Source organism: Callithrix jacchus, chromosome 4 (genome assembly GCF_049354715.1).
Source record: "Callithrix jacchus isolate 240 chromosome 4, calJac240_pri, whole genome shotgun sequence".
NCBI lineage: Eukaryota > Metazoa > Chordata > Mammalia > Primates > Cebidae > Callithrix > Callithrix jacchus.
Window position 1 is genome coordinate 33,984,379 of NC_133505.1, and position 22,658 is coordinate 34,007,036.

General features: G+C 41.7%; 1 pseudogene; it reads right to left on the bottom strand.

Moving 5' to 3' along the window:
* Nucleotides 1-18,142: 18,142 nt before the first annotated feature.
* LOC100389799 (G1/S-specific cyclin-E1 pseudogene) lies at nucleotides 18,143-19,558 on the bottom strand (annotated as a pseudogene).
* Nucleotides 19,559-22,658: the final 3,100 nt, after the last annotated feature.

Below are 22,658 nucleotides of genomic sequence, written 5' to 3' on the forward strand. Positions count from 1 at the left end.
AAACCCTACAAGCCAGAAGAGAGTGGGGGCCAATATTTAACATCCTGAAAGAAAAGAACTTTCAACCCAGAATTTCATATCCAGCCAAACTGAGCTTCAGAAGTGAAGGAAAAATAAAATCCTTTGCGAACAAGCAAGTACTCAGAGATTTTGTCACCACCAGGCCTGCTTTACAAGAGCTCCTGAAAGAGGCACTACACATAGAAAGAAACAACCAGTACCAGCCATTCCAAAAACATACCAAATGCTAAAGAGCATCAACAAAATGAAGAATCTGCATCAACGAATGGGCAAAACAGCCAGCTAGCATCAAAATGGCAGTATCAAATTAACATATAACAATATTAACTCTAAATGTAAGTGGGCTAAATGCACCAATCAAAAGACACAGACTGGCAAATTGGATAAAAAGCCAAAACCGATCAGTGTGCTGTATCCAGAAAACCCATCTCACATGCAAAGATACACAAAGGCTCAAAATAAAGGGAGGGAGGAAGATTTACCAAGCAAATAAAGAGCACACACAAAAAAGCAGGAGTTGCAATTCTCATCTCTGATAAAATAGACTTTAAAGCAACAAAGAACAAAAGAGACAACGAAGGACATTACATAATGGTAAAAGGATCAATACAACAAGAAGAGCTAAGGATCCTAAATATATATGGACCCAATACAGGAGCACCCAGATATATAAAGCAAGTTCTTAACGACTTACAAAGAGACTTACATTCCCACACAATAATAGTGGGAGACTTTAACATTCCACTGTCAATATTAGACAGATCAACCAGACAGAAAATTAACAAGGATATCCAGAACTTGAACTCAGACCTGGAACAAGCCAACCTGATAGACATTTACAGAACTCTCCACCCCAAATCCACAGAATATACATTCTTCTCAGCACCACATCACACCTACTCGAAAATTGACCACATAATTGGAAGTAAAGCACTTTTCAGCAAATGCAAAACAACTGAAATCATAACAAACAGTCTCTCGGATCATAGTGCAATCAAGTTAGAATGCAGAATTCAGAAACGAACTCAGAACCGCACAGCTTCATGGAAACTGAACAACTGGCTCCTGGATGTTGATTGGATAAACAATGAAATGAAGGCAGAAATAAAGAAGTTCTTTGAAACCAACAAGAACAAAGACACAACATACCAGAATCTCTGGGACACATTTAAAGCAGTCTCTAGAGGAAAATATATAGCAATAAGTGCCTACATGAGAAGAGTGGAGAGATCCAAAATTGACACCCTATCATCAAAATTGAAAGAGGTAGATGAGCAAGATGAAAAAAACTCAAAACATAGCAGAAGACAAGAAATAACTAAGATCAGAGCTGAACTGAAGGAGACAGAGACACGAAAAACCCTTCAAAAAAATAAATAAATCCAAGAGCTGGTTTTTTAAAAGATCAACAAAATAGCCCACTAGCCTGACTGATAAAAAAGAAAAGAGAGAATAACCAAATAGATGCAATAAAAACGATAAAGGGGAAATCACCACAGATTTCACAGAAATTCAAACCATCATCAGAGAATATGACAAACAACTCTATGCACATAAACTTGTAAACTTGGAAATAATGAATAAATTTCTGGAAACTTGCCTCCTCCCAAGCCTAAACCAGGAGAAAGCCAAAACTATGAATAGACCAATAACAAGGTCTGAAGTTTAGGCAGCAATTAGGAGCCTACCACACAAAAAAAGCCCAGGTCCAGACGGGTTCACAGCCGAATTCTACCAGACACACAAAGAGGAGCTGGTACCATTCCTTCTGAAACTATTCCAAATAATCCAAAAAGAGGGAATCCTTCCCAAATCATTTTATGAAACCAACATCATCCTGATACCAAAACCCGGCAGAGATCCAACAAGAAAAGAAAACTTCAGGCCAATATCCATGATCAACATAGATGCAAAAATTTTCAATAAAATACTGGCAAGCCGATTGCAACAGCACATCACAAAGCTTATTCATCATGATCAAGTAGGATTCATCCCAGGGATGCAAGGCTGGTTCAACATACGCAAGTCTATAAACGTAATTCACCTCATAAACAGAACCAAAAACAAAAACCACATGATTATCTCAATTGATGCAGAGAAGGCCTTTGACAAAATTCAACAGCCCTTTATGCTAAAAACCCTCAATAAACTCGGTATCGATGGAACGTATCTCAAAATAATCAAAGCGATTTACAACAAACGAACAGCCAATATCATACTGAATGGGCAAAAACTGGAAGCATTCCCTTTGAAATCTGGCACTAGACAAGAATGCCCTCTCTTACCACTCCTATTCAATATAGTACTGGAAGTTCTAGCCAGAGCAATCAGGCAAGAAAAAGAAATAAAGGGTATTCAAATAGGAAAGGAGGAAGCCAAATTGTCTCTACTTGCCGATGACATGATAGTATATCTAGAAGACTCCATCGTCTCAGCCCAAAAACTCCTGAAACTGATAAGCAACTTCAGCAAAGTCTCAGGATATAAAACTAATGTGCAAAAATCACAAGCATTCCTATACACCAATAACAGACTTAAAGAGAGCCAAATCAAGAACGAACTGCCATTCACAATTGCTACAAAGAGAATAAAATACCTAGGAATACAACTTACAAGGAATGTAAGGGACCTCTTCAAGGAAAACTATAAACCACTGCTCAACGTAATAAGAGAGGACACAAACAGATGGAGAAACATTCCATGTTCATGGTTAGGAAAAATGAATATTGTGAAAATGGCCCTACTGCCTAAAGTAATTTACAGACTCAAAGCTATTCCCATCAAGCTACCATTGACTTTCTCCACAGAACTGGAAAAAAACACCTTGAACTTCATATGGAACCAAAGGAGAGCCCACATAGCCAAGTCAATTCTAAGCAAAAAGAACACAGCAGGAGGCATCACACTACCGGACTTCAAACTATACTACAAGGCTACAGTAATCAAAACAGCATGGGACTGGTACCAAAACAGAGATATAGACCAATGGATCAGAACAGAAGCATCGGAGTCAACACAACATATCTACAACCATACAATCTTTGATAAACCTGACAAAAACAAGCAATGGGGAAAGGACTCCCTATTTAATAAATGGCCTTGGGAAAACTGGCTAGCCATGTGCAGAAAGCAGAAACTGGACCCCTTCCTGACACCTTACACTAAAATTAACTCCAGATGGATTAAAGACTTAAGCATAAGACTTGGCACCATAAAAACCCTAGAAGGAAATCTAGGCAAAACCATTCAGGACATAGGAGTAGGCAAGGACTTCATGACCAAAACACCAAAAGCATTGGCAACAAAAGCCAAAATAGACAAATGGGACCTAATGAAACTCCACAGCTTCTGCACGGCAAAAGAAACAGTCACTAGAGTGAATCAGCAACCAACAGAATGGGAAAAAATCTTTGCAGTTTACCCATCTGGCAAAGGGCTGATATCCAGAATTTACAAAAAACTCAGATTTGCAAGAAAAAAACAAACAAGCCCACTCAAAAAAAAGGATATGAACAGACACTTTACCAAAGAAGACATACATGAGGCAAACAAACATATGAAAAAATGCTCATCATCACTGGTCATTAGAGAGATGCAAATCAAAACCACATTAAAATACCATCTCATGCCAGTTAGAATGGCGATCATTAAAAAATCTAGAGACAACAGATGCTGGAGAGGATGTGGAGAAATAGGAACACTTCTACACTGCTGGTGGGAGTGTAAATTCGTTCAACCATCGTGGAAGACAGTGTGGCAATTCCTCAAGGACCTAGAAATAGAAATTCCATTTGACCCAGCAATCCCATTACTGGCTATATATCCAAAGGACTATAAATTGGTCTACTATAAGGACACATGCACACCAATGTTCATTGCAGCACTGTTTATAATAGCAAAGACCTAGAGCCAACCCAAATGCCCATGGATGATAGACTGGACTGGGAAAATGTGACACATATGCACCGTGGAATATTATGCAGTCATCAAAAATGATGAGTTCGTGTTCTTTGTAGGGACATACATGAATCTGGAGAGCATCATTCTCAGCAAACTGACACAAGAACAGAAAATGAAATACCACATATTCTCACTCATTGGCGGGTGATGAACAATGAGAGCACATGGACACATGGAGGGGAGTACTAAACAGTGGGGGCTATTTGGGGGAATAGGGGAGGGACAGCAGGGGGGAGCTGGGGAGAGATAGCATGAGGAATAATGCCAGATGTGGGTGAAGGGGAGGAAGGCAGCAAAACACACTGCCACCTATGCAACTATCTTGCATGTTCTGCACATGTACCCCCAAACCTAAAATGCAATAATAAAAAAAAAGGAGCTGGGGCTGAGGTAAGAAGAACAAAACCTTCCTTGTGTTTTAGGTTGAGCCAGTCTTGCTCAGGCAGAGATCAGTAAGAAAATTCTCATAAAAGTGCAGGACATGCAACTTGCTTTGTGGATGCACATGTAGACCATCTGTTCTGACAAAAGAGTCACAGAGGTTTCATAAGAGACAATGTTTGAGCTGGGTTTTGAGGTACACGTAGGAGCCCAACAGGCATCCAGGAAAGGAGAGCATTGCTCAGAACCTAAAAAATAACATTTTCTCCCCTAGGCCAGGCCAGGACTCAGACTAAGCTGGCTGAAGAGCCAGGTGCTTCCTGACAAGGAAGTATGTCCCACATCTGACTATCCAGAAGTCACAGCTACTCAATATTGAGTCTTGAGACAGACAGAGAGAGAGAGAGAGAGAGAGAGAGAGAGAGAGAGAGAGAGAGAGAGAGAGAGAGAGACCTGATTTGAAAAGGAGAATTCTGCTGGGGACCTTGTTAAAAAGCAGTTTCTGATTCAGCAGGTCTGAGACAGGGCCTGAAAATTGCATTTCTAACAAGTTCTCAGGTGATGCCAATGCTACGTGTCCCAGGACCATACTTTGAGAATCACCACCCTAAGGCAATCCATGTTGATTCCTAATATCAGAAGAGGGCCAAGAGGCAGAGGCATAGGATAAACTAGACCATGCCTGGCCCATCCTGGAGAGCAACCCAACCAAGGCTGCAAGGTTTGATTTCCTTGGGATATCGGGAAAAGCAGATACCCAGGAAGGAACCAAATGTGGAGTCACAGGGCAATCCAGAAGCTCAGCTTTACAGAGCATCTGGGGCTCCCACTACTTCACAACTGGTCCCTACACTCTCAGTCCTTCCTATCCCTTATGAAACTGACCTATGGGCCTTGCTTTACTGTCTTGGGCTGTTTGGGCCTGGGATGTGACCCTAGGTGCTCTGAGTGTACCTTCTGATCCAAATACAGGGTGACCTCATATGATGCATACTTGGAATGGGCTCATAATGAGGACCTTCAAAATTTGGCAAATGAATTCAACCATGTGTTTTCCAGAAGAACTACCAAAGTGTTCTCTGTTCTAAACATCACATACTGGAGCCCACAGGAACAGTAGAAGAAGTTCTGAGCTTGTTGAGCAGCAATTGGCACATTGGACCCCATAGAATTCCCTGTAGACTGGGCTTCACCATTTACATCAAGATTTGGTCAAAATTTTTTCACCAAACAAATTGCAAATGCTAATTAACCATGCCTTCATTCTGCCATTTAATTAATGAAAGACAGACACATAAAGATAGATAGTGCAATGAAAATGAAAAGAACATATTGAATGAAAATGGTAATAAATCCTTGTTTAAGGAGTGATAATATTTTTAGACAGTTTTTAAAAAATATTAAGGAAGGTATAATAATTAATTGTCAGCCTTTGGTTTTTTTAAATATTTTATTTTAAAGTAGTTGGTTTTGTTTTGTCTCTTTTGAAATTATCTTATTTTGTGTTTTGACTTGGCTCAAAATTTAAAAAGTTAAAATTCTCTCTTACCCTACCCCATCTTGACAGGCAGCCATGTATATCAGTTTCTTGCTTATTCTTTCAAAGACATTTTGTGCATATGCAAGAAAATATAAATGTATGTGTATATATTTCTTCCATTTCACACAAATTTTAGTAAACTACATTTGCTTTCCTGCACCTTGCCTTTTCTCTTCACACTGTATCATTCAGACCATTCCATGAAGGAATACCAAGAGCTTCACTACATCTTTGTTTCTTTGAAATTTTTATGATACTCCATTGTATAGATATGAAATATTTTTTTAAAATAGAGATTGCTCCTTTTGAGTGTGGTGCTTTTTAACCAACCCCTTTTGGTAGGCACTTGGATTATTTCTTTCAGAGAACAGTTTCACATCATGTAGCATCATGTGAAAAAGCTGCAGTGACCTCACTCCTATGCACATGTCCTAAGAAAACTCACATATCTCTGAGACCAGGAGGTAATGTCCCAGGATATTCATTGCACTGATATTTACAATAGAGACAACCTAAAGATCAATGAAGAGGGAAAGAGAAAAATTGTAGCATATTCCTCCCATTGAATACTATCCAGCAATGAAAACAAATGAACTATTTGTATGAACATGGATTCCTGCCATAGACCATGTTAACTGAAAAAGCAAGCAAATGAATTATAAAATCAGCAAGAAACAATTTATAAGAAGTCTAAAAGCAAAGCCAGGCAAGGTGGTGTACACTTGTAATCCTAGTACATTGGGAAGTCATGGCAGGTGGATCACTTGAGTTCAGGAGTTAGACCAACCTGGAAAACATGGCAAAACCCTTCGCTACAAAAAATACAAAAAATTAGCCCAGCATGGTGGAGCACATCTATAATCCCAGCTACTTGGTAGGCTCAGGTGGGAGGAATATTAAGCCTTGGAGGTTGAGGTACAGCAAGCTGTTATTTTACCACTGTACTCAAGCCTGGGTGACAGAGTAAGACCCTGTCTAAAACAGTAAGTCTAAAAGACTTCAAACACAGAGATTTCCTAAAACTTAGTAAAAATATAAAGACATACACCAAATTCAAGACACACATCCATCAACAGCCCTTGATTTTCTCAGTACAGTATTGACCAAATCATATACATATCAGAACTGTGAAAAATCAAGGCTATCTACATATATTTATATTATTTTTCTATGTATACTACATATAGCCAATATTATTAAAATGTCACCAGTTGACCAACCTTAGTGCCTTCACAAAGATTTTTAAAAATTGTCTATTCTTTCTTCCAGCTAGAACTACATTGAATTAATATTTATAAAGTGAATCCACAGGAAATGAGCAAAATAAAAAAAGAGTTATTTTTTTATTTTGTGGAGAGGTACAGACAGATGGAGAGATGATAATACCGAGATGTCAGTGACCTTCACAGTAACAGACTTTCTGGAGGAGTGTAAGCTGGAGCCAGAATGAAGTGGATAGAATATAAAAGAGGGATGAAGGAGTGGGAACTTCAGGGGGCAAATATGGGGTTGAGTGGGCCAGACTGTGAGGTGCGGATGGATTCTGAATATTCCACTTTGGGTCTAGCACTTAGAGAAAGAGAAATCACATTTATTCAGCTCCTTCCACCATCTTTAGAGAAATCTTCTGAAACATTACAAAAAAGATATACAAATGGCCAATAGTCATCAGGGAAAAATGCAAAGTAAAACCGCAGGGAGAAACTACTTAGCACCTATCAGAATGGTTGAAATTTAAATGATTAATAAATATAAATGTTGGGAAGGATGTTAAACAATCTCATCCATTGCTTATAAGAATACAAAACCAGGAGACAGATCCAAGATGACCGATTAAGAGCAGCTTAGGACTGCAGCTCCCAGCGAAAGTGTGGAGGGTGAATGGTTGCCGCATTTACTGACAGATTTTTATTGCCCACAGACCAGGAGATTCCCAGGTGGATGAGCCCCATGGGTCACCAACGTGGCTGTTTTGGCTGGCACCCCAGCGCGGTGGGTCTCTGCACCAAATACACGGGTCAGGACACTGTTTTAGCTGGTGATTGGAGCTCCTGGGAGTCAGAGTCACCCATTCAACTGATAAAAAAGGGGACTGAAAAAGGGAGCCAGGTCAGGAGATTCCCAGGCAAAAAAGCGCCACGAATCTCAGTGTGGCTGTTTCAGCTGGCCCAGTGGGTCACTGCACAGGAAAGCACAGACCCTGACACCTTTTCAATAGGTGACTGGAACACCTGGGAGACAGAGTCGCCTATTCAACTGAAGTAAAAAAGGTGGGGTCTGAGGCAGGGAGCCAGGTGATTGGGCTCGGCTGGTCCCACCTGCACAAAAAAAACAGCAATCGAAAATGCTCTAAATTGAGAGTTTTGCAGCAAGCACAGCTGAACCCAGGACAGCCCAGCTCTGTGGGAGAGAGGCGTCTGCCATTACCAAGGCAGTCCACCACTACAGAGGTAGTCCACCATTGCTAAGGCAGCCCACCATTGATGAGACAGCCCACCATTACAGAGAGAGTCCACCATTACAGAGGTGGGCCGCCATTGCTGAGGCAGTTCTAACTATACCCCTATAAACAGGACTGCAGGAAACTTTACATAGCAGTTGGGCAGAGCCCACAGGAGTTCAGCAAAGCCTTTGCAGGCAGACAGTAACTAGGCTGCCTCCTCACTGGGCAGGGAAGCCCTGAAAAAAGGGAGCAGCATGACAGAAACGTATCAATAAAGCCCTAACTCCCCAGGACAGAGCACCTGGGGGGAAAAAGGGGGGTTTATGAGTTCTGCTGCAGCAGACTTAAACGTACCTGCCCAGCAGCTGTGAATGAACAACGGAGATTACAGCTGAGCACTTGAGCTCCTATAAAGAACAGGCTGTCTCCTCAAGCAGCTCCCTGACCCTCATATATCCAAAGAGTAACCTCATAAAGGAGAGCTCAGACTGACATTGGGTGGGTGTCCTTCAGGAACAAAGATAGCAGACGAAACAGGCAGCAACCCTTACTGTTCTTCAGCCACTGCAGGTGATCCCAAGGCAAGCAGGGCCTGGAGGGAACCTCAGCAGTCCTACAGCAGAGGGGCCTGAACGTTAAAAGATAAACTAAGAAACAGAAAGAAATAACCTCATCCTCAACTAACTGGACATCCACTCAGAGGCCCAATCTGAAAGCCAACAACTACAAAGATGGCAGGTGGATAAATTTACAAAGATGGGAAGAAATCAGTGCAAAAAGGATGAAAGCACCCTAAAACAGAACGCCTCTCCTCCTACAAGGGATCACAAGCCCTCAATAGCAAGGGAACAAGGCTGGATGAAGAAGGAGTGTGATGAATTGACAGAAACAGGCTTCAGAAGGTGGGTAATAAGAAAACTTCACTGAGCTAAAAGAACATGTTCTAACCCAATGCAAGGAAACTAAGAATGTTGAAAAAAGAGGGGGAGGACTCAAGATGGCACTGTGAGAACAACCCAGGATTGGAGCTCGCATTGAATCCGCAAACGGTGAGTCGGAGCTGCATTTCCAGACTGATCTTTGTTGCCCACAGAACGGGGAAACTCCCAAGTATAAAAAAGACACGGGACGCCAGGCAGTAGGTCTGCCTGGCGAAGCCGGCAGCCGGGGTGGCGGTGGCCGGCCCTACCCAGCAATCCCCACAGGGCGCGCTTGTCCGGGTGCCCTGTTGAACTGGAAACCTGAGACTTGAGAGGGCTGGACTTGAGACTGAACGAGACTTGGACAGTAGGCCAGCCCAGGGGATTGCAGGGACAGATCGTTTGGGATACCCAGTGGGACGAACAAAACCGCGATTTCAAACTATCCCGAGCAGATGGTCTGAGACGCTCTGTGGGGGAGGGGCGTCCACCACTACCGAGGCAACCCACCCCAACTGAGATACACACCCACTGCTGACGCAGCCAGCCGTTGCTGAGGCAACCCGTCCCTACTGAGATACACGCCCACTGCTGACGCAGCCTGCCATTGCTGAGACAACACGCTACAATGATGAGACTCCGCCGCAGGGCATGGCGGAGACCACAGCAGAGCCTGCAGGAAAAGGGCGAATCACACAACAGCAGGGCAGAGCCTCAGCAGCCAAACAGTGGCTAGTCTGCCTTCTAGCTGGGCAGGACACCTCATCGGACACCAAAAAATATAGCCCGAACCCCCCAACACAGAGCATTTGAGAAAAAAAGGGTTTTTTTTAAATGAGCTCTGTTGCAGCAGAATCAAACATAGCAGCCTAACAGCCCTGAATGAACAACAGAGCTCACAGCTCAGCAATTGAGCTCCAAAAAATTACAGACTGTCTCCTCAAGCAGCTCCCTGACCCCTCTATATCCAAAAGACTGAGATTTGGCAGGCATCATCCTGGGACAAAGATAGCAGAAAAAGAAACGGGTAGCATCCCTCACTGTGCCACAGCTACTAGAGGTGCACCCCAGACAAGCAGGGCCTGGAGTGGACCTCAGCAGTCGTACAGCGAAGGGGCTAGACTGGTAGAAGGAAAACCAAGTAACAGAAATACTTCATCATCAACAATCTGGGTGTCCACTCAGAGACCCAATAGAAAAGTCAGCAACTACGCAGACGACAAGCGGATAAACCCACAAAGATAGGAAGAAACCAGCGCAAAAAGGAGGAAAACACTCGAAACCAGAACACCTCGCCTCCTAGAAAGGGCCAAAACTCCTCATCAGCAAGAGAGCAAAGCTGGACGGAGAATGACTGTGATGAAATGACGGAATTAGACTTCAGAAGGTGGATAATGAGAAACTTTAGTGAGCTAAAAGAACATGTATTAAATCAATGCAAAGAAACCAAGGAACTGAAAAAAGATATGAGGAAATGATAACAAGAATGGATAACTTAGAGAGGAATATGAATGAATTAAAGGAGCTGAAAAACACAATATGAGAACTTCGCGAAGCATGCACAAGTTTCAATAGCCGAATTGACCAAGCAGAAGAAAGAATATCTGAAGTTGAAGACCAACTCAGTGAAATAAAATGAGAAACCAAGATTAGAGAAAAAAGCACAAAAAGGAATGAACAAAGTCTCCAAGAAATGTGGAACTATGTGAAAAGACCTAACCTACGTTTGATAGGTGTACCAGAAGGGGACGAAGAGAATGAATCCAAGCTGGAAAATACTCTTCAGGACATCATCCAGGAAAACTTTCCCCACCTAGCAAGACAGGCCAACACTCAAATGCAGGAAATACAGAGAACACCACAAAGATATTCTGCAAGAAGAGCAACCCCAAGGCACATAATCGTCAGATTCAACAAGGTTGAAATAAAGAAAAAAATACTAAGGGCAGCCAGAGAGAAAGGTCGAGTTACCCACAAAGGGAAGCCCATCAGACTCACAGCAGATCTCTGGGCAGAAACACTACAAGCCAGAAGAGAGTGGGGGCCAATATTCAACATTCTTAAAGAAAAGAACTTTCAACCCAGAATTTCATATCCAGCCAAACTGAGCTTCAGAAGTGAAGGAAAAATAAAATCCTTTGCAATCAAGCAAGTACTCAGAGATTTTGTCACCACCAGGCCAGCTTTACAAGAGCTCCTGAAAGAGGCACTACACATAGAAAGGATCAACCAGTACCAGCCATTCCAAAATCACACTAAAAGCTAAAGAGCATCAACATAATGAAGATTCTACAACAACTAACAGGCAAAACAGCCACTTAGCATCAAAATGGCAGTATCAAATTCACACATAACAATATTAACCCTAAATGTAAATGGACTAAATGCACCAATCAAAAGACACAGACTGGCAAATTGGATAAAAATCCAAAACCCATCAGTGTGCGTATCCAGGAAACCCATCTCACATGCAAGGATACACAAAGGCTCAAAATAAAGGGATGGAGGAAGATTTACCAAGCAAATGGAGAGCAAAAAAAAAAGCAGGAGTTGCAATTCTCATCTCTGATAAAATCGACTTTAAAGCAACAAAGATCAAAAGAGACGAAGAAGGCCATTACATAATGGTAAAAGGATCGATAAAACATGAAGAGCTAACAATCCTAAACATATATGGACCCAATGCAGGAGCACCCAGATACATAAGGCAAGTTCTTAGTGACTTACAAAGAGACTTAGACTCCCACACAATAATAGTGGGAGACTTTAACACTCCACTGTCAATATTAGACAGATCAAACAGACAGAAAATTAACAAGGATATCCAGGGCTTGAACTCAGACCTGGAGCAAGCAAACCTGATAGACATTTACAGAACTCTCCACCCCAAATCCACAGAATATACATTCTTCTCAGCACCACATCATACCTACTCTAAAATTGACCACATAATTGGAAGTAAAGCACTGCTCAACAAATGCAAAACAACTGAAATCATAACAAACAGCCTCTCAGACCATAGTGCAATCAAGTTAGAACTCAGAATACAGAAACCAACCCAGAACCGCACAGCTTCATGGAAACTGAACAACTGGCTCTTGAATGTCGACTGGGTAAACAATGAAATGAAGTCAGAAATAAAGAAGTTCTTCAAAACCAATGAGAACGAAGACACAACATGCCAGAACCTCTCGGACACATTTAAAGCAGTCTCTAGAGGAAAGTATATAGCAATAAGTGCCCATATGAGGAGAATGGAGAGATCCAAAATTGACACCCTATCGTCAAAATTGAAAGAGCTAGAGGAGTAAGATCAAAAAAACTCAAAACCCAGCAGAAGACAAGAAATAACTAAGATCAGAGCTGAACTGAAGGAGATTGAGATACGAAAAACCCTTCAAAAAATCAATAAATCCAAGAGCTGGTTTTTTGAAAAGATCAACAAAATACACAGACCACTAGCCAGATTGATTAAAAAGAAGAGAGAACAACCAAATAGATGCAATAAAATATGATAAAGAGGAAATCACCACAGATTCCACAGAAATTCAAACCATCATCAGAGAATATTACAAACAACTCTATGCACATAAACTAGTAAACCTGGAAGAAATGGATACATTCCTGGACTCCTGTGTCCTCCCAAGCCTAAACCAGGAGGAAGCTGAAACTATGAATAAACCAATAACAAGGTCTGAAGTTGAGGCAGCAATTAAGAGCCTACCACACAAAAAAAGCCCAGGTCCAGACGGGTTCACAGCCGAATTCTACCAGACACACAAAGAGGAGCTGGTACCATTCCTTCTAAAACTATTCCAAACAATCCAAAAAGAGGGAATACTTCCCAAATCATTTTACGAGACCAACATCATCCTGATACCAAAACAGGGCAGAAACCCAACAAGAAAAGAAAACTTCAGGCCAATATACATGATGAACATAGATGCAAAAATCTTCAATAAAATATTGGCAAGCTGAATGCAACAGCAAATCAAAAAACTTATTCACCATGATCAAGTAGGATTAATCCCGGGGATGCAAGGCTGGTTCAACATACGCAAGTCTATAAACGTAATTCACCACATAAACAGAACCAAAAACAAAAACCACATGATTATCTCAATTGACGCAGAGAAGGCATTTGACCAAATTCAACAGCCCTTTATGCTAAAAACCCTCAATAAACTCGGTATCGATGGAACGTATCTCAAAGTAATAAAAGCTATTTATGACAAACCAACAGCCAATATCATACTGAATGGGCAAAAACTGGCAGCATTCCCTTTGAAATCCGGCACTAGACAAGGATGCCCTCTTTCACCACTCCTATTCAATATAGTACTGGAAGTTCTAGCCAGAGCAATCAGGCAAGAAAAAGAAATAAAGGGTATTCAAATAGGAAAGGTGGAAGCCAAATTGTCTCTATTTGCAGACGACATGATAGTATACCTAGAAGACCCCATCACCTCAGCCCAAAAACTCCTGAAACTGATAAGCAACTTCAGGAAAGTCTCAGGATATGAAATCAATGTGCAAAAATCACAAGCATTTGTCTACACCAATAACAGACTTAAAGAAAGCCAAATCAAGAACGAACTGCCATTCACAATTGCTACAAAAAGAATAAAATACCTTGGAATACAACTCACAAGGAACGTAAGGGACCTCTTCAAGGAAAACTACAAACCACTGCTCACCGAAATCAGAGAGGACACAAACAGATGGAGAAACATTCCATGTTCATGGTTAGGAAGAATTAATATCGTGAAAATGGCTATACTGCCCAAAGTAATTTACAGAATCAACGCTATCCCCATCAAGCTACCATTGACTTTCTTCACAGAACTGGAAAAAACCACCATGAACTTCATATGGAACCAAAAGAGAGCCAGCATAGCCAAGTCAATTCTAAGCAAAAAGAACACAGCGGGGGGCATCACACTACCGGATTTCAAACTATACTACAAGGCTACAGTAATCAAAACAGCATGGGACTGGGACCAAAACAGAGATATAGACCAATGGAACAAAACAGAGGCACCAGAGGCAACACAACATATCTACAACCATACAATCTTTGATAAACCTGACAAAAACAAGCAAGGGGTAAAGGATTCCCTGTTTAACAAATGGTGTTGGAAAAACTGGCTAGCCATGTGCAGAAAGCAGAAACTGGACCCCTTCCTGACACCTTAAATTAAAATTAACTCCAGATGGATTAAAGACTTAAACATAAGACCTGGCACCATAAAAACCCTAGAAGGAAATCTAGGCAAAACTATCCAGGACATAGGAGTAGGCAAGGACTTTATGAACAAAACACCAAAAGCATTGGCAACAAAAGCCAAAATAGACAAATGGGACCTAATGAAACTCCACAGCTTCTGCACGGCAAAAGAAACAGTCACTAGAGTGAATCGGCAACCAACAGAATGGGAAAAAATGTTTGCAGTTTACCCATCTGACAAAGGGCTGATATCCAGAATTTACAAAGAACTCAAACAGATTTACAGGAAAAAAACAAACAAGCCCATTCAAAAGTGGGCAAAGGATATAAACAGACACTTTACGAAAGAAGACATATATGAGGCCAACAATCATATGAAAAAATGCTCATCGTCACTGGTCATCAGAGAGATGCAAATCAAAACCACATTGAGATACCATCTCACGCCAGTTAGAATGGCGATCATTAAAAAATCTGGAGACAATAGATGCTGGAGAGGATGTGGAGAAAAAGGAACAGTTTTACACTGTTGGTGGGAGTGTAAATTAGTTCAACCATTGTGGAAGACAGTGTGGCGATTCCTCAAGGCCTTAGAAATAGAAATTCCATTTGACCCAGCAATCCCATTACTGGGTATATATCCAAAAGACTATAAATCGTTCTACTATAAGGACACATGTACATGCATGTTCATTGCAGCACTGTTTACAGTAGCAAAGACCTGGAATCAACCCAAATGCCCATTGATAATAGACTGGATTGGGAAAATGTGGCACATATACACCATGGAATATTATGTAGCAATCAGAAATGATGAGTTTGTGTCGTTTGTAGGGACATGGATGAATCTGGAGAACATCATCCTCAGCAAACTGACACAAGAACAGAAAATGAAACATCGCATATTCTCACTCATAGGTGGGTGATGAAAAATGAGAACACATGGATACAGAAAGGGGAGTACTAAACACTGGGGTCTATTGGGGGGAAAAGGGGAGGGCCAGTGGGAGGGGGAGGTGGGGAGGGATAGCCTGGGGAGAAATGCCAAATGTGGGTGAAGGGGAGAAGGAAAGAAAAGCACACTGCCATGTGTGTTTCTACGCAACTGTCTTACATGCTCTGCTCATGTACCCCAAAACCTAAAATCCAATAAAAAATTAAAAAAAAAAAGAATGTTGAAAAAAGATTTGATAAAATGTTCATGAGAATAAACAACTTAGAGAGGAATATAAGTGAATCGATGGAGCTGAAAAACACAAAATGAAAACTTCGTGAAGCATACATGTTTCAACAGCTGAATTGACCATGCAAAATAAAGGATATCAGTGGTCGAAGGTCAACTCAATGAAATAAAATGAGAAGGTAAGATTAGAGAAAAAAAGGTAAAAAGCAATGAACAAAATCTCCATGAAATATGGGACTATGTGAAAAGACCTTATCTACGTTATCTAGGTGTACCTGAGTGTGATGGAGAGAATGAATCCAAGCTGGAAAATACTCTTCAGGATATTATCCAGGAAAACTTTCCCAACCTAGCAAGGCAGGCTAATACTCAAGTCCAGGAAATGCAGAGAACACCACAAAGATATTCCTCAAGAAGAGCAACCCCAAGGCATGTAATCATCAGATTCACCAGGGTTAAAGTGAAGGAGTAAAGGCTAACGGCAGCCAGAGAGAAAGGTCGGGTTACCCACAAAGGGAAGCTCATCAGACTCACAGCAGATCTTTCAGCAGAAATCCTACAAGCTAGAAGAGAGTGGATGCCAATATTCAACATCCTTAAATAAAAGAACTTTCAACCCAGAATTTCATATCCAGCCAAACTAAGCTTCGTAACTGAAGGAGAAATAAAATCCCTTATGAACAAGCAAGTACTCCGAGATTTCATCACCACCAGGCCTGCTTTAGAAGACCTCCTGAAAGAAGCACTACACATAGAAAGGAACAACCATTACCAGCCACTTCAAAAACATACCAAATGGTAAAGAGCATCAACACAAGGAAGAAACAGCATCAACTAACAGGCAAAACAGTTAGCTAGAATCAAAATGGCAGGATCAAATTCACACATAACAATATTAACCCTAAATGTAAACGGGCTAAACACCCCAATCAAAAGACACAGATTGGCAAATTGAATAAAAAGCCAAAACCCATCTGTGTGCTGTATCAGGGAAACCCATCTCATATGCAAGGATACACAAAGGCTCAAAATAAAGGGATGGAGGAGAATTTTTCAAGCAAATGGAGAACAAAAGAAAGCAGGAGTTGCAATTCTCATCTCTGAAAAAGTAGACTTTAAACCAACAAAGATCAAAAGAGACAAAGAAGGATATTACATAATGGTAAAAGAATCAATGCAACAAGAAGAGCTAAGGACCCTAAATATATATGCACCCAATACAGGAGCACCCAGATACATAATGCAGGTTCTTAATAACTTACAAAGGGACTTAGACTCCCACACAATCAGAGTGAGAGACTTTAACACCCCATTGTCAATATTAGACAGATCAATGAGACAGAAAATTAACAAGGATATCCAGGATTTGAACTCAAGCAAGGACCAAGAAAACCTAATAGACATTTACAGAACTCTTCACCCCAAATCCACAGAATACACATTCTTCTAAGCACCACCATCACACCTACTCTAAAATTGGCCACATATTGGAAATAAATCACTCCTCAGCAAAAGCAAAAGAACAGAAATTATAACAGTCTCTCAGAACACAATGCAATCGAGTTAGAACTCTGATTTCAGAAACTAACTCAGAACCACACAGCTTCATGGAAAATGAATGACTGGCTCTTGAATGTTGACTGGATAAACAATGAAATGAAGGCAGAAAGAAAGATGTTCTTCAAAACCGATGACAACGAAGACATAATGTACCAGAATCTCTGGGACACATTTAAAGCAGTGTCTAGAGGAAAATATATAGCAATGAAGGCCCACATGAGAAGCAAGGAAAGATCTAAAATCGACACCCTATCATCAAAATTGAAAGAGCTAGAGAAACAAGATTAAAAAAAAAAAAACCTCAAAACCAAGCAGAAAACAAGAAATAGCTAAGATCAGAGCAGAACTGAAAGAGATAGAGACACAAAAACCCTTCAAAAATCAATAAACCCAGGAGCTTTTTCTTTTTTTTGTCTCAAAGATGGTATTATCTTTATTAAAAAACGGACACATATAACAGCAGTTACAAAACAGAGTTCATTAAAGGCGTTGTACAATGTTGTCAACTGATAGTGTGGAGAGGGTACACCCTGCTCAGCTAGCTGTGGACGCCTGCCCACAACCACCTGCAGCACTTGGTACAATGCAGCCCAGAGCACCCCACGGGGAGAGCCACGCTACCGTGGCCCTCCACAGCTTTAAGCTTTTGTTGTCGTGAGTCCCTCAGGTCAAGCAGCACCTTCCATAGCAGCATCGGGAGCACGCACTGGTGTCTCGAGGTGGCTGGTGTACTTGACCCACTTATTTAAAAAAAAAAAACCACCTGCAAGCATTCAACAAACAGTACTTTGCCCTGTCTGATGCCATCCACAGAAATACATCTGTTGTGAAAGAAACACTCTTCCATTTAGATATCAGTAAAAGCGAAAGCAAGCCTCGGCTGCAGAGGACAGAAGAGAGCGTGGGGCAGGCGCTTCCACGTGACTGTCTTTGGTGAAGGCTGGGGTGTCATGCCATTTCTGGCCCATTGCTCTGCTTCTTACTGCTCTGTGGAGGGGTGAGGAGTCTACTGGGGAGAGGAGAAGCCCTATTTTGTTCAGACAACATGGCTTTCTTTGCTCGGACTTTGTCCAGTAAATCCAAGCTGTCTGTGGGTCTGTATATTGTGCACATCTTCATCAGCGACGCCCCTGAAGTGCTTCAGTTTTGAGGTCCCCGTCTTCCTTATAACCATGGCAAATGGAACCATCCACTTGGCACAGTTCTCTATGTCGCACCATTCATATCCTGAAACCTTTTGCATCAAGTCGGATGAAGAGAAATGATACACGGCCGAAGCAGCGAGTATACTGTAAGGAAATTCGAGGCAGTCGACATCCAGGACACAGAGCTCCAACAGCTCTGCAATCTGTATAAAGGTTTGCTGGGGATACTGCGGCAGTAGCACCTCATGGATGTCATTTAGATATGCAATCTGCATGTATACATTCAGCCAGGATACAATAGTCAGGGGATTTAAATGCCAGTTAAGGGCCTTCATAATCATTAACTCCATGGTAAGAATTTCATCTCCTGAACACGCTCCATCTGTTACATAAGCAAACTGGTGGAACTTTGGAGGATAGATTTTCTCAAGTTTGGCTGCTATAAATAAAGATGAAATCCCAATAAGCTGTGAATGAGTTTTTATGACATTTTCTTGTGTCACCATATACCGGTCAAAGAAATCTTGTGCCAAGTAAAAGGTCTCCCTGTGAGGCTTACAGACTTCACACACCTCCATGAATCAATCCAGAAGAATTGCTCGCATTTTTGGCTGCAGAAGAGGGTGTTGCTCAAGAAAGTGCTTATCCCTTAAGTATGTCTTTTCCTTGTTTAACATGATTTTCCAGACTTCCTCTCTATTTTCCCAGCTCAGTACAGGCAGTGGGGAACCTCTGGATGGTGCGATATGCCGAGGCTTGCACATTAAGTTTGGGTAAAGCAGCTCATCATATTCTTTGTCAGGTGTGGGGATTAGGGAGCAGGGGCCCGCACAGACTGCATTATTGTCCCAAGCCTGGCTCCCACATTGGTCCCTCGCCGTCCTATTTCGGCCATTTCTTCATCTGGATCCTGCAAAAAAAAAAATTGGCCACGTTTGCCTTCCTCTTCCCGGAGTGAACCGAGAACTCCGCGCCGCCGTCCTCCTTCATGGTGTCCTGCTCCTTCGCATACCTCTCCCTGCGCTCCCTCGGCATGGTGGGGCTGCTCTGGCCTGAGGCCAGGATCGTGTCCGAAGGCAGCGCGCTCCAGCCCGGGCAGGCGGCGGCGGCAGGGGGAGGCGACGGGCCTAGCATGCAGTGGTGGCGGGATCCGCACCTGCCCCCTACACTGCGCTGGCGGCTGCTCTGGCTGTTCCTGCACCCAGCTCAGAGCCAGGAGCTGGTTTTTTGAAAAGATCAACAAAATAGACCACTAGCCAGATTAATAAAAAAGAAAAGAGAGAATAATCAAATAGATGCAATAAAAAATGATAAAAAGGAGATCACCACAGATTCCACAGAAATACAAACCCACCATCAGAGATTATTACAAACAACTCTATGCACATAAACTAGTAAACCTGAAAGAAATGGATAAATTCCTGGACACTTGGAGAACGATCCAAGATGGCCGATCGCTAACATCCCGGGATTGCAGCTCTCAGGGAAGGCGCGGAGAACTAGAGGACGCCACACTTTCAGACAAAGTCTGGTCGCTCACGGAGCAGAAGATCCCCCAGTGGTGGAAACACACGGGTCGCCAGCGCGACTCTCGTGGTAGGCGCAGTGGTTCCGCTGGCACCTGGGCGCGGCAGCTCTTGGAGCAGAGTAAACGGGACCGCTTCCCCTTCTGACTGAGGTTTGGAGCCCCGGGAAGGCAGAGTCGCCTACTACGGAAACAAGAAGGAAGCCCAAAAGGAGAATCCTGGGCAGAAAAGCACCATCAGTTTTAACGCCGCTGCTCTGGCCCTGGGAACTAACAACCTGGACGTCCACTCAAGAGACCTAATCTGAAAGTTGGTAACTTCAAAGATAAGAGGAGGATAAATTTACAATGACAGGAAGAAACCAGCGTAAAAAAGCTGAGAATACTCAAAGTCAGAACGCCTCTCCCTCTAAAGATGATCACAGTTCCACATCGACAATGGAACAAGGCTTGATGGAGAATGAGCGCCTCCTGATGACAGAATCACTCTTCAAGGAATGGATAATAACAAACTTCGGTGAGTTAAAAGAACATGTTGTAGCCCAACGTAAAGAAACTAGGAACTTTGACAAAAGGCTTGATGAAATCCTATTGAGAATAGACAACTTAGAGAGGAGTATGAGTGAATTAATGGAACTGAAGAATACAATACAGGAACTCCGAGAAGTATGCACAGGTTTAAACACTCGAATTGTTCAAGCAGAAGAAGGGATATCAGAGGTCAAAGTCCAACTTAATGAAATAAAACGTGAAGAAAAGATTAGAGAAAAAAGGATAAAAAGGAATGAGCAAAGTCTCCAAGAAATGTGGGACTATGTGAAAAGACCAAATTTACATTTGATAGGTGTACCTGAATGCAACGGAGAGAATGAATCCAAGCTGGAAAATACCCTTCAGGATATTATTCAGGAAAATTTTCCTAAACTAGCAAAGCAGGTCAACATTCAACCCCAGGTAATACAGAGAACACCACAAAGATATTCCTCAAGAAGACCAACCCCAAGGCACATAATCGTTAGATTCACCAGGGTTGAAACGAAGGAGAGGATACTAAGGGCAGCCAGAGAGAAAGGTCGGATAACCCACAAAGGCAAGCCTATCAGACTTACAGCAGATCTCTTGGCAGAAACTCTACAGGCCAGAAGAGAGTGGGGGCCAATATTCAACATCCTCAAAGAACAGAACCTTCAGCCCAGAATTTCATATCCAGCCAAACTAAGCTTCACAACTGAAGGAAAAATAAAATCTTTTATGAACAAGCAAGAACTCAGAGATTTTATTACCACCAGGCCTGCTTTACAAGAGCTTCTGAAAGCAGCATTACACACAGAAAGAAACAACCAGTATTAGCCTTTCTAAAAATACACCAAAAAGTAAAGAGCACCAACATAAAGAAGATTTTACACCAACGAATGGATAAAACAGCCAGTCAACATCAAATGGCAGTAACCCTAAATTTAAATTGACTGAATTCCCAATCAAAAGACACAGCCAAAACCCAACGGCATGTTACATCCAGACCTGTTTCACATGCAAGGATACACAAAGACTCAAAACAAAGGGATGGAGAAAGATTTACCAACCAAATGGAGAGCAAAAATAAATAATAAATAAAGAAAAAGCAGGAGTTGCAATTCTTGTATCGGATAAAATAGATTTTAAAGCAACAAAGATATAGTGGTAAAAGGATCAATGCAACAAGAAGAGCTAACGATCCTAACACCCAGATAGGAGACTTAGATTCAATGAGACAGAAAATTAATAAGGATATCAAGGACTCGAACTCAGATCCAGAACAAGTAAACTTAATAAATACTTATAGATCTCTCCACTTCAAATACACAAAATATACATTCTTGTGAATACCACATCACACCTACCCATTAGTTTAAATGAAACATTGATTGGCCATTATTAATACCCAATTTTTTTCAAAATAAAGCAATATTTCCATTTACTCTCCCTCTTTCTCTTCCTCTTTCTTCCTCTCCTTTACTTATTTTTTTTTTCTTTCCTTCTCTCAAAAAAAAAGAAATCAACTTGTAAACCTCTAGATCCAGGTCGGCAATGTCTCTTTCATTGCTTGATTTCCTTTCTTCCCTTCCCTCCCTCCCTCCCTCCGTCCCCGCTTCCTCCCTTCCTTCGTTCCTTCATCCCTTCCTTCCTCCATACCGTCCTTCTTCCCTTCCTTCCTGCCTTCCTCCCCCCCCAAAAAAAAAAAATTCCTGGACACTTGCATCCTCCCAAGACTAAACCAGGAAGAAGTCAAAACCCTAAAAAGATCAATAAGAAGGGCAGAAGTTGGGGCAGCATTAATAGCCTGCCACCACAAAAAAAAGCCCAGGTCCAAGTGGGTTCACAGCCAAATTCTACCAGATGTACAAAGAAGAGCTAGTACCATTCCTTCTGAAATTATTCCAAACAATCCAAATAGAGGGAATACTTCGCAAATCATTTTATGAGACCAACATCATCCTGATACCAAATCCTGGCAGAGACTTAGCCAGAAAAGAAAAGTTCAGGCTAATATTCATAATGAACATAGATGCAAAAATCTTCAATAAAATACTGGCAAACTGATTTCAACAGCACATCAAAAAGCTTATCCACCATGATCAAGTAGGCTTTGTCCTGGGGGTGCAAGGCAGGTCCAACAGACACAAGTGTATAAATGTAGTTCACCACATAAACAAAACCAAAGACAAAAACCAAATGATTATCTCAATTGTTGCAGAGAAGGCCTTTGATAAAAT